At 34.6% G+C, this 21,190-nt stretch overlaps 1 protein-coding gene across 2 annotated transcripts in view; it reads left to right on the top strand.

Annotated features, from left to right (window-relative positions):
- LOC100931403 (regucalcin-like) overlaps positions 1–21,190 on the top strand; it is a 51,177-nt gene that overhangs the window by 11,387 nt on the left and 18,600 nt on the right. Inside the window, exon 1 of one of the 2 annotated variants that reach the window (XM_031959074.1) lies at positions 7,211–7,502. The exons of the other annotated variant lie outside the window; for it this stretch is intronic. The gene's annotated coding sequence lies outside the window, so the exon portion shown is untranslated. Of the gene's footprint in view, positions 1–7,210; positions 7,503–21,190 lie in introns of those variants that run through there. 2 annotated transcript variants of the gene reach the window in all.

Raw genomic sequence — 21,190 nt, 5'->3', positions numbered from 1 at the left:
AGTTTTTGATGGGGTGAGATTTAGATAAGATATTTATTTAACTTGTTTTATTTGGACTAGGAGGCAGAAGTAGGAGAAATAGGTAGAAGTTGCAAAAAGGCAAATTGAGGAGTGATGTTGGGAGGGGGGACTTCTTAGAAGTTATAGTTGGACAGGCTGCTCTGGAGTTAGTAGATCTCTTATTGAAGATTTTTCAAGTTGGCTACATGACCACTCATTAGGTATGGCATAGTCCAGATTCCTTTGAAATATAGATCGGAATAATTGGATGCTAATTTCCCTTTCAAATCTCAAATTCTGTGGTTCTGCTTCCTTTGATTTCTCAGCTTCTTTCAGACTAACCTTCTCAACAGTCCCTTCATATGACATGTTTTAGACTAATGGTATTAAATTCAAATAGAAACAATGGCCACTAATTCATACATAAAGATCTCTGAGGACATATATTGATTTGTTTTAAAGTTTAATATTGTTTATGTTTTATTGTATTTTAAACTTGGGGTTTAGAGCAACTTTTTTATAGAGGCAAAGAACTGGAAACTAAAGGAGTAAGCATCATTTGAAAAATAGTTGAAATAAATTGCCAATTTTGTCTTATAAAAATAATAAAGGAAATGGTTTCAGAAAGGAAAAAAAATGTGGGAAAACTTGCATGAAGTGATGTAGAATTAACTGAGCAGAACCAGGAGAACAATTTGTATGATGACAACATAGAAAGACAAACAACTTCTAGGCTGAAGAACCCTGATCATTGTAAGGACCAATCATGTCTCCAGGGGACAGATGCTGTCTACCTCCTGACAGAGAGGTACTGGACAAAATATGCAGAATGAAATATGAATTTTTGGATATGGCAAATATGGGAATTTGTTTTGCTTGACTATGCATGCTTATTTATAGCTAGTATTTATAAGCTATGGTACTTCAAGGTTTGTTAAGCACTGTATATAGGTTATCTTAAACAATAGATAGTCTGCTAGGAATAATAATACATATTACCATCATTATTTATATTATTTGTATTTATTATATATTGTTTGAATTTAGCTTTGTGTGGTTAGATATTGCGTAACCCAGAATGTGCAAGATGCTTATGTCATGCTGACCTTAGATTCCCCTCCAGGGGATCCAGATTGTTATAAGAAATACTTTGATTCCATCCAGGTCTTGAGTTGGGATTTCACTTAAAACTTGTGTTTTGACTTTTCCCAAATCTTATTGAATGTTTAGACTTGTCTGCTGATATACATCTCAAGCAATCTATATGGTTTATCTGTAAACAGACTTATTTTAAAAATTACCTAAGGTCACTCAGCTGCTTGTCCTTGTTCTCATTTTCAAATTCTATATAACATAAAACTCATAAAGGTTGCTAGGTGACACAGTGGATAGAATTAACCTGTATGAGTTCAAATTTACCTCAATCACTTACAAGCTTGTGACTCTAAGTCACTTACCCTGTTTGCCTCAGTTTCTTCATTTGCAAAATGAGCTGGAGAAGGAAATACAAATCACTCTGGAATCTTTACTAAAAACCCCAAATGGGGCCATGGAAAGTCTGAACAACAACAACAGAACCATACCTTTTTCCATCTCTTCCCTCTGTCTAACAATAAATTTTTTTTTCTAAAAATCTTTTTGGTATTTCTTCTCAGAAAACCGAAGCTATGAAAGTTTAGAGGTCTTGCCCATAGGCAAACAACTAGTATCTGAGGCAGGATTCAAACTCAAATCTCTATGACCCTAAATTTACACTCTTAATCTGTCTACAATCTAGCTGCTAAATGGTTTTGCTTTTCTTTCTTTTGGGGATGGGAGGGACAGAAAATAAATGTTTGTTAATTGAAATAAATACAATTTTAATATGCTTGGGTGTCTCTATCTCTCTCCATCATCCTTCTTTTGGAAATTTGTGTGGAAGTAAGCCTTTTGTCTTCCCTTATTTTAACAAGTCTCTTCCATGAAGATTCTAAATTAACAAAAGAGAAATGATAAGTGGCTACACATTTGCTTTTTTTTTTTTTTTAGAACTTCAAGATAGGTCTTCTCCAGATAAAATTGTGATGTCTAGGACCATTCTTAATTATCTTTGTATCTTTATGTCCTTTATATCTTTTCTCATCTATAAAATGGAGTTATAATACCAGTTCTCACTTCACAGAGTTTGGGGATCACATGAAGTAATATGTATGTATAAAATATTTTGTAGACCATAAAGAGCTATATAAATGTCAGTTGTTATTATAAAATGTCTGTTGAATGACTAGTGTCCTCCCACTTCTCCCTCCTTTGACCTCTCCTTCCTTCTGGCACAAATTCAGGTAAACAAGTAAACCTTTATGTTGTCCAAAGCTCTCTATTAAAACATTCCATGTAGACTACTCTGCCCTCCCTAATAGGCTCCATAACTCTCGTTTCCTCCTCCCCCCTCCTATTTGGTCAATACCCTCTTGGGAACTGAAATGATTGATTAATTCATTTCTAACAAAAGAATTAGTGACCGATAGTTTTATGTGATCTCTTTCCCCAGATTTTGTTAAAAGAGAGTACTTTAGATCTCTTAACTTAAAGGAATAAAATCTCTAATGGTGAAACATCAACTTTAACATCACTGATAGCCATATTACTAATTCTCTTCTGTCTGTTTTGGGCCATGCATCTAGTGGGAGCTTAATAAATGAAAACTGAATTAACTTCCTTTGTACCAAAGTTATTTTTGTTCAATTCATTAAACATCTATTATGTGTATAGCACTGTGGCAGGTTATGGGGAGATAACAAATTTATTTGAGGTCCTTTATGGAATTTATAGTGATATAGAAGTTTAGGGTATATACACAGATACTAAATATACAGTTTAACAAACATGTATTTGAGCATCTGCTATATTCAAGGTGTTATGCTAGACTAGTGACATAACAATAAATATTCTAGAGATCACTTCTCTATGTCCAGACTATGTCTAAAGGATTTTTTTTTTGTTCTAGATGATACAATTTAGATACAATTCTTTTTTATACTTTTATACAAAAAACTTATAATCTAAAACAATATTATTCAAGTGCCTTGAAGAGGAGCCAAAAAATTGCTAAATGAGGATAAGGTTAAATGGGAAGTCATTAGCAACCAAGTGAATGAGAAAATAATTTCCAAAAGAGATGATAGCATTTGGTAACAATTCAAGAGGGGTGAAGAAAGATTGCGTGGGAGGGGTCTTCAGGAATAAGGAAGCACAGAATATGTTCAGGGAACAGAATCATTTAGTTTGACTAGAGCATAGCATGTTTGGAAGAGAAAAATGTGAAATATATTTCTCAGACAGGGTTTTTATTAATTGAATCTTATTGAAAGGGTGGGACTGAATCCTATCTAAATCCTCTTGGACATTAATTTTCCTTTTTTACTAAAATTTTTTATTTTCAAAACATATACACGGATAATTCTTCAACATTAACTCTTGCAAAGCCTTGTGTTCCAGTTTCCCTCTCTTCCCTCCCCTATCCCCTAAATGGCATGTAGTCCAGTATATATTAAATATGGTAGAAATATATGTTAAATCCAATATGTGCATACATATTTATACAATTATCTTGCTGTACAAGAAAAATCAACTCAAACAGGAAAAATATGAAAAAGAAAATAAAATGCAAGCAAATAACAACAAAGAGTGAAAATGCTATGTTGTGAACAACACTCAGTTCCCACAGTCCTCTCTCTGGGTGTAGATGGCTCTTTCCATCACAAGATGTTTGGATGAGCCACTTCCATCAGAATTGATCATCACATAATCTTGCTGTTGCTGTGTACAATGATCTCCTGCTCCTGCTCATTTCACTTAGCATCAGTTGATGTAAGTTTCTCCAGGCCCCTCTGAAATCATCTTGCTGATTGTTTCTTACAGAACAGTAATATTCCATAACATTCATATACCATAAATTATTCAGCCATTCTCCAACTGATGGGCATCCACTCAGTTTCCAGGGGATTAAGTTTCTAATCTACAATTTTAATGATTAATTCTTGGTTATTTGTCATTTATATGTAAATATATATTAATATTTATACAGATAGACCCAAAAAAAGTTATAAAGCAGTTTTAAGCTACTAAAATTTAAATTTACACTAAGACTTTTGGTAGAATATTATATCTATCTGTCTGTCTGTCCATCTATCATCTTTATCATCTAATCTTTTTCCTATCAATAATTTTTATGTCTTATCTATCTATTATCTCTCTGTATGTCTCTCTGACTCTCTGTCTCTCTATTTCTCTGTCTCTCTCTTTCTCTTTCTGTTTCTGTCTCTCTCTAGTGATGTAATAGATGGAAAGCTCACACCCTACCTCTGACACATACAGGGTGAGCAATTCAGTGAAGTGTTCTAAGCATCTCTCTAAGACTATAAGGTGAAAAAAGAGATGCTTTAGAAAGATTTCCTCACCTGGGAGTTCTCTATATGAATGCAATCATAGGTCTAGTTTCTATCCCTATTTAAATACATATTCTTAATCACTGAATAAACTTGTTTTTTTTTTTTTAAATCTATTGCACTTGATTTAGGGTCATTGACTCTGTGTTTTCATTACATGTTGGCTTGAGTCAGTGTTTCTATTAGCCTCAATAATTCTAGAGGACATGACTGAGCACAAAAAGCTTCCCTTAACTCTCTTTGCAAATGGAGGGAGCATGCTTCGGACTATACATTATTGCATAGGGAAACTCTTCCTGGTATTCCTCTAGGTAACAATGGGGATTGGAAGGGAGGCAATAGTTTAGATTTTATGACTGATGAAATTTGCCATCTGAGAGTCTGAGGGGTTTGTATTCTATATTCTGTCTCTTCAGACTGAGTTTCATTTTTATGAGGAACATTTAACACAGGTTATTCTTGCCACTCTCCTATATTTTATTCTTATGGCTATGTACAATACACATAGAACAAAGCATCAGCAAGGGGGAAATATTTCTTTGGGCACACTAATATTCCTGAAAATTTGCCTCAACTCCATGCTGGTATCAGCAGATGTCTGTTTCTATTAAAAGGCATTTTAATTCCAGAATTTTTTTTTCCAAAAAAATTCTATTTAGGGGCAGCTAGATGACGCAGTGGATAGAGCAGCAGCTTTGGAGTCAGGAGGACCTGAATTCAAATTTGTCCTCAGACACTTAGCATTTCCTAGCTGGATGATCTCAGGCAAGTCAGTTAACCCTAATTGCCTTGCCAAAAAAAAAAAAAAAAAAAAAAAAATCTATTTAAAAGGACTTGCACACCTAACACGTGTCAAATGCAAAAGGTCTTGCTGGCTTTAAGGCCACAAGATCTTTATCTACTACTAATATATGTATTACACCTTCATCTCCCTACTCAGAAGGAGCAATACTCTAGAAGGACAACTCTGTGACTAAATTGTAGTTATCCCTTCCATATCATAATTTTCTGATCATGGTTTTAATATATTGCAAGCAAGCATAAGAAATCAAGTGGGAATTTTTGGGGAGTTTTGTGGAAGCCATAGATGACATACGAAGGCAGCCAGCAGACAAAACAAACCAAAAAAAAAGTTTAGAAATTCAGAGATGCATAAAATATATGCATAGAATTACATAATAGCAACATCTTTTCTCATTTAATACTAATGTAATTCAAACATTTTCTCTAGTATGAAGAGTAAGCCAAAAATTTTATGTAGATTTTCCAAATTGCTGGGGTGCCATACCTTTAACTTTCTTGCCCTTAACCCTGGCAATGGGGAAGGCAATGTATTGTATAAGCATAAGGATACATAACTCCTTATTAACTAAAGAAGGAAGTTTGAGAGTGGTGATTCAGAGAGTCAGTCTACTAGTATTTAAGTCCCACTATGTGCCAGACACTGTGCTAAATGCTCAATAAACTAAAAAAAGGTGTTAGACCCTGCTCTCAAGGAGCTCGACATCTAATGAGAGAGACAACATACAAACAACTGTGTTTGGCCTTTGGCAAAGCACTCTGAGCTTGTATTGGTCTGATCAGCCACAGTGGAACACACTGCAATTCGACTCTAACATAGTGATGTCATTTTGGTCCGCTTCCAGAATGAAGGACATCAACCAACGATTTTGTTCAAGACTTGAATTAAAAAAAAAAAAAATGAAAGAAACCAAGTGGAAAAATAGCATACTTCAGTCTACATTCAAACAATATCAATTCTTTTTTCTAGAGGTGGATAGTATGCTTCATCCTTTGTCCTTTGGGATTGGAAAGACCTAGGATTTCATTCTCATTCTGCTATTTACTACACGTTCTTATAGTACTTGTTACTTGATTGGATCCACACTTTTCAAGTATAAAATAACATTGTTATTTGTATTTCTATATTGCTTTATGATTTTTCAAGACTTTTCACTCTCCTTACAATGATCACCAATGTAGGTAGTTCCATTTTATAGATGGAGAAAATCCCTGAGAATTAAAAAGACTAAATGAATTGCCTGGAATCTAAGATTTTGGATTTAAAGGTGATATTAAAATCACCAGAAAACCTGTCACTATTTGCCTCAGTTTCCTCATCTGTAAAACAAGCTAGAGAAGGAAATAGTAAATCAACCCAGTTTCTTTGCCAAGAAAATTCCAAAATGGGGTAGACTTTAACAACACAATAATAAAACCTGTCCAATCCATCCTCCATCCAGCTGCTAAAGTGATTTTCTTAACGCCTAGTCTGACCACACTATAATCAACTGCAAATAACTTCTCTATTATCAGCAATTTCAGGGGAGACAGGATGAAAAATGTTATCCACTTCTAGAGAAAGAACTAATGAAGTCTGAATGTAGATCAAAGCACACCATCTTTTAAACTTTATTTTTCTTGGGATTTTTTTTTTGATTTGTGTTTTTTTTGAAAACATGATTAATATGGAAATATATTTTGCATGACTGCACATGAAATTGCAGAGAGAGATAATTTGGAACTCAAAATAAAAACTAAAAAAAACAAGTTTGCCGAAAGAAGCAATTTCTAGGATTAGTTGCTAGAAATGGAAAGGAAATAGGGGATAGTTTCAAGGAGGCAAGCCTTCCAACAATAAAAGTGCCTAAAAGGAAGGTTTTTCTTTAAAAGGTACTGAGTTCGGCTGAAGTTCAAATCCACAACTACCACCTCACTCCCAGCCCCCAAACACTCTTCTCTATTAAAGTGGATAGGTTACCATGACAACAGAGTGTGGCAATTATTCCGCTAAATGGCTTCTCTCCACTCTGGGAAGGTTTTGCCTTAAAATGACTCTTTATTATAGGAGATGAAGTACTGGTAATTTTCAAGTGACAGGGCTGTCAAATTGTGATCGTTGGCTAATTCCTCCTGAAACCATAATTATGAGTTACACCGTTTTATTACTGATAGAGAGGCAATCAGGAGAGCTCCCTATGTTACCGTCCCGGCCTTGGCAACATTGCTCACTTAGGCTGCCTGGGTAGCGATTCGGCAAATTTCTTCAGACTCTGACCACTCAAGAGAACCCAGGTAACAGAACGTGATCATAGAGAATTCTGGGAATTTTTTTTCTTAAATAAGCTAATGACAGCTTCCTGCATTTACAATGCTGCAAAGGGGGAAGGGAGGAAATATTAGGAAAATGCTGAATACATAGGAGACAGTGGAGACAGTTTGGAGTGTAGTGCTGCACCTGACTGAAGTCAAGAAGGCAAGGGTTCAAATCCTACAGCAGACACTCACTATGTGATATTGGACTTAACTTCTCAGAATAAGGGGAGGTGGAGGGCAGTTTATGCTTTAGGATTTTCCTACTTGCATCATAGATCACTTGCTATGGGTGTTGGTGGAGAGAGTTCCCATATTAAAATCATTGCTCCCTCGTTTAAGTATAAAAGAGTAACTAGATAATGAAGTGGTTAGAGTAGTGGATTTAAGTCCAAAAGCCCTGAGTTCATCCTGCCTCTCAGTTTTGCACTCTGGGCAAATCTCTACTTTCCTTAGCCTCAGTTTTCACATCCATAAAATGGAGATAATGATAATAAGAGCATTTACTTCAAAGTTTCTGTTCTCAAGTGAGATTATACCTGTAAAATACTTTTCTTTCAAGAGCTATATAAATGCTAGGGATCATAGGAGTCAATAAATAAAATCATTTGAGTGATTTAAAAATATATTCATCTATCCTGAGTTTCTAGGAATCCAAACTTTTTTTTCCAAAATATGATTTTAAAACAATCTGGGGAAGATTTCAAATATGAAAGGTTTGGACATGTTTTGTATAGTGGGAAAAGTCCTAGATTTGGGTGTGGGTCTTGCCTGCTATTTAAAAATTTGTTTTGGGAAAGTGAAATATCACAGATTTAGAGCTGGAGGATATTTTAAGGGTTATCCCACCCGATCTCTGTATTTATTTATTTATTTATTACAAATTTTTATGGGTGAGGAAACTGAGACTCAGAGAAAGGGCCTCACCCTAAGAGTGATTTAATCAAGGTCACACAGTGCTGATATATGAACTTGTATCTTTTTATTCCAAATTTGGCGTACTTTCCATTGAATCACCTAAAAAGCCTCTCTGAGCTTCAGTTTCTTCATCTAAAAAATGGAAAAAGTAATTTGTCCCACCTATCTCACGAGGTTGTTGTAAGGCTCAAATAAAGTAATGTATATAAAATACTTTGTTACCATAAACTACTATATAAATGGAAGGTGTCATTATATTCAATATTATAATAACACCATTTGGATAGAAAAATGGTAAAGGTTTATAGGAGGTGTGACATTGCCAATTTGACTTTTTTCCTCCTTAAAATTGCTTGATTTCTACTTCAAATATGTCCTAGGGCTATCTATAAAAGTCAAGTTTATTACCAATGTAATTGGTAATTTCTTCTGGATTCCTTTCGGAAAGACAGCCTTCATTCCAAAGGAGGGTGGCTCTCTCCCTCCCCCCCCTCCTATGTATTTATTCTATACACCCTCTAGTGAATTGCTGTTACTCCCTTTTTATGGTCAGAGGATTGTACAGAAACCTCCTACTTATGTATCATGAAAACTTTCTTTGAAGCGAGTTAGGAAATACTGGATGAACACCAAATAATAACATATCAAAAAATGAAGTTGAATATATTTTAAAAGACAGAAAATGACTGGTGGCCAATACAATGATTACATAGCAGATGAGGACTCATTGGTTATTGATGTGAGAGTCATTTCTCAACAAACTGCTCATTTATAATGAGATCATCAACTGGTTAGAGGAGGGATAAAATCAATATCAAATTAGAATAGTAATAAAATTAGAAAAATAAAAAAATATTGTATACAATTGAAGCAATTCTAGCCTGAGTACTTAAACAAGCTGTTGATACTAAAAATGGGAATTCAATAAAAGAAGATGGATTGACATAGACATTGATATTTCCTAAGGAAGTTTAACTGATGTAACCAATTATTATAACAAGAAGACCAAATGAGGCTATTAATAATAAACTTTCCAAATTGCTGGAAATCTTATGGAGGAGAATAGTAGAAGCTTGTGAGCAGTTTTGAGTTCATAAAATAGATGGAAGTAGTGGAAGGAAAAATAAATTTGTAGAAAAATTGGCAGGAGATCCTGCTTAGCAAAATCATCCTCAGAGCATTTAAGGATAGAAGGAAGACAACCAAATAGATTTTTCTAAATGGAAATGATGGTGCAGACACAAAATTTGGATTCTAGCATCACTGTGTGATGTGCTGCATAAAGACAAAATAATACTAAAGAAAACAAGTGGGAAGAGCAGCTACACTAGATCAAATAAACATAGCAAAGGTTCATGTTGGAAGCAGCATAGTGTTCAGGGTGTTAGGGAATTGATTTCTGTGATATCTGAAAGTTATCCAAAACAAATTTTTCCAACAAACCAAATGTTTCAGAAAAAAATCAGACTATAGTATTACAGGGGAAAGTTATTAAGGAAGTATCAAGAACTACTGACTCATATTCCTGCTTTCCCATCTCTAGAAAATTTTTCTTAGAATAATCTATCTGTACATCAAGGACATATTCAATGAAGATGTGAGAAAGGAATACCTAATTTTTAAAAATTCTATATTCTATAGCAAAATTGCTATATTCTATAGCAAAGCACTTCTTTAGAATCACCCAATTGTTTGAAAAATTCAGATAATATAAAATCCTGATATGCTTATTGGGAAGGAGAAGGAAATAAGTGTTTATAAAACACCTATGTGTCAGGCACTGTGCTAAATGCTCTACAAACATTATCTCACTTGACCAATAACCCTGCCAGATAGGTGCTATTTTTTACAGTTGAGGAAACTAAGGCAAATTGAAGTTAAGAGACCAGGATCATACAGCTAAGAAATGTTTCAGGCTAGATTTCAACTCGGGTCTTCCTAAATCCAGCTCTATTCATTGTGCTATCTGGCTCCCTATTATTGTTAACTGCGAATTGTTGCCTTAAAGACTCTCTTCAAATAAAGTATCTACCATGTATATATTAAAATCATGCAAAATTCCTTGAAAGTGTAACAATAGAATTTTGTTTAGTCGCTCTCTGATTTTTAGTATCAAGTGCATAAAACAGAGAGGCATATTCTTTTTTTAAATAGTATTTTATTTTTTCCAGTTACATGTAAAGACAATTTTCACATTCATTTAAGTTTTTTAAATTCCAAATTTTTCTCCCTCTTTCCTTACTCTTTAATTTCTAAAGTGGTAAGTAATTTGATATAGGTAATGTATGTGCAGTCATGTAAAACATATTTCCATATTAGTCATGTTGTAAAAGAAGAAACAGAACAAAAGGGAAAAGCCATGAAAAAAAAAAAATAAAGTGAGAATAGTATTCTTCAACCTGTATTCAGGCTATCAATTCTTTCTTTGGATGTGGATAACATTTTCTAGCATAAGTCCTTTGGAATTTTCTTGCTGAGAAGAGCTAAGTCATTCATGGTTGAGTGTGTTACACATTATCTTTTGTACAATGTTTTCCTGGTTCTGTTCATTTTACTTTGTATCAGTTTACGTAAGCCTTTCCAGTTTTTTCTGAAATCTTCTTGCAGAGAGACATATTCTTGTCAGAGATGTTTGCCTCTGTCATGGAAAATATCCAGTGTAGTGTCATTGCACAATGAAAGAGAAATTGAAAAGTCCTCCAGATTCTCCAGTTTAGAAATAGAATTGTATTGATTTCACCAAAGCCTGAAATATTACAGAGCCTTCTAAAAAAGATCTATAGTCAATTAAAATAATTTGTGCTAACTAACCATACCTAAAAAGCTATTTGGATAAAGGATGAGAAACATCCTGATTATGATATGAAATTAGATGGACAATATATAGAATTGGTCCATCAGAACATATGTCTTGGACACAATAGATAGACCAGTGAATTGCACCCAGAGTTTACAGTAAACTCAATTTGGTGGGAGGAGGCGAGGATTACTGTTTGGTACTTTTTAACAATATTCTTACAATGATCCCAAAGAGCTTTGTGGGGTATCATGGATAAAGAGCTGACCTCAGAATCAGGAAGAGTTCAGTTCAAATCCCGCCTCTGACATATAGTGACTGTTACTTAATGGGCTAGTTACTTAATCTCTTGATTCTCTGGACAGCTCTCTAACTAAAACGTTCAATTGCATTTAAGGTACCTTTCAGTGCATACAAGTAGCAGACATTCCCCTCCCCCCCATATATTCCAGTGTAGTATCTGGCATATGGTGGGCATTTTTAATAAATCTGGGTTGAAATAACTTGACTCATATATATTTTAAACAATTAAAAATTCTTACCAGAACAAGGTACAATTACAAAAGAACAATTAAAAAGACTCCAAGTCTAGGAGTCTTTTTAATTTATCGTGCTGCCTTCTCCAATGGGAAAGAAAAACAACATAAAAGATATGGTTAAACCCCAAATGGAGTTATGAAGCATTAGACATGACTGAAACAACTGCTCTCTGGCTCTAGGATATTAGAGCAGTTTTCCTTGATAATTTCCTAAATGATATTGTCTGAGTTCTTTTTTTTTTTTTTTTTTGTAATGGCTTTCAGGAAGTGCAATACTTCTTAAATTCTGTACTTCCCAAGCCAGTTGTTTTTCCAATGAGATGTTTTACATTTTCTTCTTCTTTTTTTTATTCTTTTGATTTTGCTTGATTGATCCTTGGTGTCTCCTAGAGTCATTAGCTTCCACTCACTCAATTCTAATTTTAAATGAATTGTTTTCTTCAGTTAGCTTTTTAAAAAATATTTTATCTGAAAGGGAGAGATTTACTGGGACCAAATGGATCCATAGTTTGGTTTCAGGGCTGAAAGAGACTATCGTCTCCAAGAATCCAGCATTCAATTAGCTTTTTACTTTCTTTTCCATTTGGTCAACTCTAATTTTTTTTAAAGGTTTTTTTTTTCAACCAATTTTTGTGCTTCCTTTTCCAAATTGTTGGCTCTTTTTTCATAATTCTCCTGCACAACTCATTTCTTTTCTCGATTTTTCTTCTATCTCTCCTTCTTGATTCTTGAAATTCTTTTTGAACTCTTCCAAGAGAACTTTTTGAGCTTGAGACCAATTTGTATTTATCTTGAGGTTTCACACATAGGCATTTTGCCATTACTATCCTCTTCTGACTTTGTGTTCTGATCTTCCCTGTCATCATATTAGCTTTCTATGGTTAAGGCTCTTTTGGTTTTTTCATTCATTTTTATAAGTTGAGTTCTAGAGTGCAAAGGACACTGTTCCTAGCTTCTTTTTGCTGTGGGACAGCGCCCTTATCACTGACTTTCCTCATTGGGGCAATAGATGCTGTTGACTTGTCCACTGTGCTAGGCTGGCCCAGCTTAATTTCACTTGTTGTGGCAGGATTCTGGGGATGGAGATCTCACACCTGGCTTGCTGTGCCATTATATACTGAGTCAGGATCCAGGAGCCTTTGCTGCTGAACTCTATTACATCTAAGAGCCTCCCACTACATTTCCCACACGGTGCTTGTATTGGGCTGTGCTACCCATTTACTCAAGTGAGACAGTCTTTTTCTGAAGTGGTTCTAAGTTATTTTAAGCTGAAAAATTGTTTCACTGTCTTTTTATGGATTCTGTCATTCTCAAATCCATTCAGAGACTTGATTTACTGTTGTTTTCAATGGAAACCAAGGACAACTCAGGCAACTTCCTGGCTTTTTTCTACCATCTTGGCTCTGCCCTCAAAAAAAATCACTTTAGCAGCTGTGTGTGGGATGGATTTGAGTATGAGTATGGGAAAGAGACAGATAGACCTGAAGTGGAGAGAATAACTAAAAAATAATTACAATTGTCTGGGCAGGAAGTGATGAGAACCTGATTAAGGGTTGCATCTGTGTGATTGAAGAGAAGGAGATATATAAAAAATTCTATGGAGAAATGAACAAGTTTTGACAAATTAATAGATATGCTATTTGTCCTTCATTTTCAAAGAAAATCAATGACATTGCAATGGTGACATGTTGACTCATGAGTGAATCGGATTTAAGTTAGGCAGAGTTGCACAAAGCCATCAACCTCACTTACTTTTCCAGAGTCATTGAAATACAGGGGCAAGACAAAAGTCAAAATGACTGGCTATGGCCCAGGATGCAGTAGATAATCTTTGGCATCTTTGCCGTCTGACCAAGCTCTTAAGTGCTCCACAACACTTGCTTCAGCTACCTTCATGGCTGTTGGAACAAATTGTCCTCATCCACCCACTCCACTGGGGGAAGTCTTCTTCATATGCTTGGAGTAGACACCCCCTAACTCACTGATGAGTTTGAAGCTTGTCAGTTACCAATGTATATGCACAATTAAGTGGCAGTAAAGATAATACCAAAATTGCAACTCTGATTGACTGAGTTTATGATCTTGCCCTTCATAGTAATAAGGAAATTTGGATGAGCCATGGGGTTGAGAGAGAAATAACAAATTCTATTTGGGATGTGTTGAATTTTAAATATCTACAGGACACATAGTTGGAAATGTCTAAAAGGCAGTAGTTAATATGGGACCAGGGCTCATAGAGATGAAAGTTGAACTGATAAAATCCTTACATGGGATAAAATAAAGGGAAAGGAGAAGGCTCAGAACAGAGCCTTTAAGGACACCCAAAGTTAGTGGTCATTATTTGAATGTAGATGAAACAAAGGAAAGTGAGACTAAGATGTCTAGGAGGTAATTGGAAATATTGGAATGGAGTTCTAGTAAAAGATCAGGTGTGAGACATTTAGAATATGGAATAATTTTTATAGGAGGATAATTGAGCAATGATAAGTGGTGAGATTACCAAAAAAGAAAAGAGAAAAAAGGGTCAAAGACACAATTGATAAATGTTAATCTACCAATTAATTAACAAACATTTATTAAATGTTTATTATATCCTATCATGCTTACTTTGGGAGCCTTCTGTACCTAATGAATTCCACCACTCTATTTCTTAGCCAATACCAGATAGTTTTGATGATTATTGCTTTATAATATAATTTAAGATTTGGTATGGTTAAGCCACATTTTTCACATTTGTTTTCATTGATTCCTTTGATATTCTTGACCTTTTGTTCTTCCAGATGAATTTTTTTAAAAAAAATTTCTAGCTCTGTAAAAAAAAATTTGGTAGTTTGAGTGGGTAGGCACTTAATAAGTAGATTAATTTTGGTGGAATCGTCATCTTTATTATATTGTCTCAATCTACTCATGAACAATTAATATTTTCCCCATTGTTTAGATCTGACCTTATTTGCATGAAAAATGTTTTGTAAATGTATTCATGTAGTTCCTGGATTTATCTTGGCAGGTAGACTTCCAAATAGTTTTTATTGTCTATACTTATTTTAAAAGGAATTTTTCTTTCTATCTCTTGTTGCTGGATTTTTTTTTTGGTAATATATAGACATGTTGATGATTTATATGGGCTTATTTTATATACTGCAACTTTGCTAAAGTTGTTAATTATTTCAACTAGTGTTTTAGTTGGTTCTCTAGTATTCTGTAAGTATACCCATTTTTCATCTGCAAAGTGATAGTTTTCTTTCCACATTGTCTGTTCTAATTCCTTCAATTTCTTCTTCTCTTATTGCTATAACTAACATTTATAGTTCATTATTGAAAAATAGTAATGACAATGGATTAAATTCTATTTTTAAAATGAACTTACATTCTAATGGGAGAAACATGATGTGAATAAATAAATACATAGAAGATATATCCAAAGTAAAAAGAATGTAATTTTGGAGGGGGTGGTTCTTAATCAATCAACAAGTATTTATGGAGATCCTGGTATTTATCAGATAAAGGGATAAAAAGACCTCCCTACCCTTGAGTATTAGGATGGTCACCACAATGAGAATTGAAATCACAGAAGATGGTGGCAAAAATTAGGGCAAAAAGGAAAACTATATGCATAATGCTAAAATAATTGGAGAAGATAGGAACATGTTCTAGAAGACAAGAAATACAAGGACTGCAGCAGACTGAAGTGATGATAAAGGATCAAATATCTGGGAGAAGAAGTGAAGAGGAAGGAGTATGCTAATTCCTTCTGGCTCTATCATTGAACGACAAAGAAATTGGTGTCTCCAATAGGAGGTCAGGTTTCATTAAGTACCAGGAGATGGAATGAGTATAAGAAGAGATGGAGAATGAAGGAAAGCTTGCTAATGATTGAATGAGGACTTGAGAGATCATCATAGAAGAGTTAAGGAGAGGAGAGGTAGAGCTAAACTGAACAAGGATAAAGATGGGTATAGATTACACAGGAGAGGAATTTTTTACTAGAAAACCAAGAATTTTAAATCATAAGGATTAGAGGCAGCTGGTAAGATGGCCAATAATAGCACCCCTTTCCAAGCTTCTATGGTTTATTGCTTAGGTTTTGACGTCATAGGATGAGTCTAAATTAGCAATTGTTTTCTGTTCTTCCCAGAACAGAAAATCTTTGTCTTCCAGACTGACATTTTGAGATGGCAAATTAAGCCATCTTTGTCTCAATTCTCATTGATCTTAATTACTGAATGGGTGTTGCCTCAGATAAACTGAGGTCTGGGAAAGACTTTAACTTAGAAAGACCAAAGTCATTCATTGCATCCTGGCCATCACCAAATGTTTTAACTTTTGTCTTGACTCTGGACTTCAATAACTCTGGAGGGAAGAGTGAAGCTGATATCTGCAGCTCTGCCTTACTTAAATCCAATTGACAGGGGAGTGAAAACATCACCCTAGCAAAGATGAAAAGAGAATGAGATTTGGAGTTTGTGTATCTAGATTCGAATTTCAGCTCTTCTATTTATTGCCAATGTGAATGTAGACAAATCATTTTATTCCACAGATTTCAGTTTTCTATGAGAATTCAGTATTCTATGGAATGAGAGTTGGATCTGATGACTTTTGACTTTTCTTCTAGCACAAGATCTACAAGCTTATGAGATAGGTTCTAATCATGGTGATAGGGAAAGAGATGATAGTATGGTATGTGGGAATCAAGTTCCAAATAAGTAACCAACTGTAATATAGATAGGACTCATAATAACCATATTCTAAGTGATTTGGCAGGTTTGGTAGCCCAGAGAGCCAGGAGAGGAGTATTGGTGAATAGTGCAAGAAGAAAGGGAGGAAGGCCAGAGGAATCCTTTAGACTTGATTGCATCAGGGAAGGACCAATGATGGACGGCATGGAAAATAGGATGGCATTGGAAATAGGTTTTACTATATTCCTTCCTAGGTAAATAATAACACCCATTAACATTTACATAGCATTTTTAACCTTTGCAAAGTATTTTGCAAATAGCTTGTTTTCTCATTCTGAGGGGTAGATATTATTATCTCTATTTTTACAGATAAAGAAACTGAGCCAGACAGTGATTAAGTGACTGACCCAAGGTAACATAAATAGTAGATGTTGGAGGCCAGATTTGATCTCAGGTCTTCCTGATTCCTGATCCTAAATGCTAAACATTTTGCCACCTAGCTGTGTAAGTAGAATATGTGTATAATATATATGTAAACTGTGTAGGTAGAATCCAAAATAAGAAAAATTCATCTCAAATTTATGATGAGCAGTGAGTTAGTTATTAGACTACCCAAACATATTTTTCATTAGTATGAGTACTCCTTCCACAAACAAATCACATAGCCCCTCTCTACTTTAATAGTTTCATAAGTTTCTGTGGCCAAAAAAAGTCATTACATGGTGGTTAACCTCAGCATCTCTGCACTTCATCAGGCAATCTTCAATTAATTAATCAACAAGGATATAGTCAGTATTAACTGAGACATACAAAATGTTCAAGAAACATAATTTCTGGGTGATTATTTTATTAATTATTGCTAGCAAATAACCTTTAAAATTTTTTCCAATTTATTTGATATTTTATTTTCTCCAGTTACATCATTCTCAAAAATGTAAAATAATTTTTAACATTTGTTTTATAAAACTTTGCATTCCAGATTGTCTCTCTTCTTCTCTTTTCACCTTATCTCCCCTCATTGAAAAGGCACATGCATTTTCATAAAAGTCATGTCTTGCAAGTAATTAATAAAAGGATGGTCATTTAGTTGTGTCTCTCAACTCGATGATGCATCATGGTGGCCTCTTAATGCTGATATGCCCTTAGAAGAATGGGTATTTCCAACATGCAGAAATCAATTCTAATTGCTTAATATTTAATGAGAATGGATATTATAATGAGAGATGGGCCCATTTTGTTTTATTTTTTAGAAGAATGTTTTATTACTTTTTTTATTAAAGTTTTTTATTTTTTAAAACATATGCATGGATAGTTCTGCAACATTAGCATTTGCAAAACTTTGTGTTCCAGTTCCACCCCCCACTTCTCTCACCCCTCCTCTCCTAGATGGCAAGTAGTCCAGTATATGTTAAACACAGTAGAAATATATGTTAAATCCAATATATGTATACATATTTATACAATTATCTTGCTGTACTAGAAAAATCAAATCAAACCAGAAAAAAAAAATGATGAAGAAAATAAAATGAAAGCAAACAACAACAAAAAGAGTGAGAACGCTATGTTGTGAACCACACTCAGTTCCCACAGTCCTCTCTCTGGGTGTAGATGGCTCTTTTGATCATAAGACCATTGAAAGTGGTCTGAATTATCTCATTGTTGAAGAGAGCTATGTCCATTAGAATTGATCATTATATATTATTGTTGCTGCTGTGTACAATAATCTCCTGGTTCTGCTCATTTCACTCAGCAACAGTTCATGCAAGTTTGTCCAGGCCTTTCTGAAATCATTCTCCTGATCATTTCTTACAGAACAATAATATTCCATAACATTTTTATACCATAACTTATTCAGACATTCTCCATCTGATGGACATTCATTCAGTTTCCAGTTTCTTGCCACTACAAAAAGGGCTGCCACAATCATTTTTGCACGTGGGGGTTGAGATGGGCCCATTTTAATGAGGGGACTTGATTTACTCCCAGATTATCTCTAACCTTGAGCAGTCTAAATAAAGGATCTACCTTTTTCCTACCCCAGACCCACCAAGTCTGAGTAGAACAAAATGGGCTAGAATTCCCCTAGATTAAATTATTTTACTCTTGAGTCAGAACTAATTTTCCCCAATTGGATGGAGTCTGAACAAGATTGAAGAGAATGTTAAAATTCTATCTCATTTTCAGCTATATTGCTCAAGGCGGGGGGAGAATTTGATCTAGTAAAGAATGAAGAAATAAAAAGGAAAACAATCCTGGATGTCCCCAATAGTAAATGGTTATTAATATGTGAAGAAATAATCATTTCTCTTATTACCAGGTGTTAAGAACTGTGTTAAGCAATGGGGACACAAAGACAAAAAAGAAACAGTTCTTGCCCTCAGAAGGTTTGTGTTCTATTGAATACCGTATAGAATATGTATACAAGAACGTGCATAGTTTCTACAAAAATAATATTAAGAAAGTACTAGGTAGTTGGGAGGCATCAAGAAAATCTTCATGTTGGAGGTTGTTGTTATTGTTCTGCTTCAGTTGTATCCAACTCTTCATGATCCCATTTCTTGGAAGAAATAATGGAGTGGTTTGCCATTTCATTCTCCAACTCATTTTACAAATTAGGAAACTGAGGCAAATGGGGTTATGTGACTTGCTCAGGGTCACACAGCTATTAAATATCAGAGGCCAGATTTGAACTCATGAAGACAAGTCTTTCTGATTACAAGTCCAGTGCTCTATCTGTTATACCATCTGGCTACTTGACGTTGGAACGCAACAACCCTTTAAATAATAAATGTTCTCACCCTTGAAACCTTTCCAGCTAAGTGGGATCTATGAGAGCTTGTGTCCTACTGACATAGCCCTTGAGTAGAACCTCTGTATGTTTTCTTTGTTGATGACAGGCGTATGATGTCCATCAAACTTCAAAAGTACATTCATATGATGGACATTTGATTACCTGAAGTATTAGACCTGATCCCATTACCTTTCTTTCACAACAGCATTGCTTCTCCTTAAGTTCTTTATTTGGCGAAGACTTTGGGCTTTATTTAGTAACAGTCAGGTTTGTTTACCCATATGCCAGTCCACACCCATATGAAAGAGAATGCTGAATGAGGACTTTCACCCCTTCCAGTTGTGCTACATAAATTACCTGGGCACTGTTTCCATTCAGTAATTTACTCCTTCATTGCCAAGTTCGTAGCCAAAGGTGAACTACCAGCTTAACAAGAACAGAAGACACTATACTTTCTAATTTTTAAAAATTATTCATAATTTTATGGACACCTCAGAGGCTATCTCAGCTCTTAGGATATCTGCTTCTTCAGGTACCACATGCACTCTGTGGGCAGTTTTGCTAACTCACCATTACTTCTTTCTTTGAATGACTTTATCATATCATATTTGAATTAATGTGCTAGAAATTGTTTGGGGTTTTATTTATTTTCCCACAATGACTCTTAGAGTCAAAATAACAAAGCAATCAAGACCTGAGGCACCTTTACAGTTATTCAGATGCTCTTGGCAATATATCTCTCTTGGCAATATATAATGCAGATGAATTTAAGAATAACCTTAAAATACTTTCTGAAACATAAATTAAAATGTTAGTAACTTTGTATTATAGGGAAGGGAAAAGAATAAGCAAGTATATAGTGCCTAATATGTGTAGACCCAGTGCTGAATGCATTTACAAATATCCTTTCATTTGATCTTCACAAAAACTCTGCAAGGTATGTACAATCATTCTTCTTATTTTACACCAGAAGAAACTAAGGCAAACAGAAGTTTGATGAGTTTCCCAGGGATGTTAAGTGTCTGAGGCTGAGTTGGAATTCAGGCCTTCCTGAATGCAGGCCCAGCATTCTATCCACTCCACCACACAATTGCCAAACCAGACCAGAGTGTTAGGAAGGGAGAATAATATATAACAAATTAGGAAAATTAGGTTGGAGTCAGATTATAAAAAGTTTTTAAAATCAAGCAGGAATATATATTTTAGCCTTGAGACAATAATAAAACATGAAATTATTGAATAGAATAATGATGTACTTGAGGCCAGTAGGTAGAGGGCTGAGCCTGGAGTCAAGAAGAATCCTCTTCTTGAGTTCAAATTTGGCTTCAGATACTTCCTATCTATGTGATCCTGAGCAAGTCACTTTTTACTTCAGTTTCCTCATCTATAAAATGAGCCAGAGAAGAAAATGGCAAATCATTCCAGTATTTTTGCCAAGAAAATCACAAATGGGGTCATGAAAAGTCAAAACAACTGAAAAACAAGGGAACAAGTAACACAGTTGAAACTAAATTTAAGGAAAATCATTTTAACAAGTTTATGTATGGAATGGATTGGAGTGGGAACAGATTTTAAGAATTAAAAGGTTAAATTAAAAATTTAAAAAACTATAATAGTTCAGATAAGATATTTCTTTTCTAAGATATATGAGGAATATTTTTAAAAGTCATTTCATAGTTGATAAATGGCCTAATGAAATTCTCAAGAGAGAAAAAACAACTCAGGCTATCTATAGTTATGTGGGGGGAAATGCTCAAAATCTCCAATTATTAGAGAAATGCAAATTAAATAAATTCTCAGGTTTGACCTCACATCCATCAGATTGGTGAAAGTTACAAATGCTGGAGAAAAGACATATTGATATACTACTATTGTGATTAGGTCTAACAATTCTGAGAAACAATTTGGAAATGTACAAAACATTACTAAATAATGCATGCTCTTTTACC

The sequence above is a fragment of the Sarcophilus harrisii genome, chromosome 3 (assembly GCF_902635505.1).
Source record: "Sarcophilus harrisii chromosome 3, mSarHar1.11, whole genome shotgun sequence".
Lineage (NCBI taxonomy): Eukaryota > Metazoa > Chordata > Mammalia > Dasyuromorphia > Dasyuridae > Sarcophilus > Sarcophilus harrisii.
This window is presented reverse-complemented; position numbering and strand designations above follow the sequence as displayed.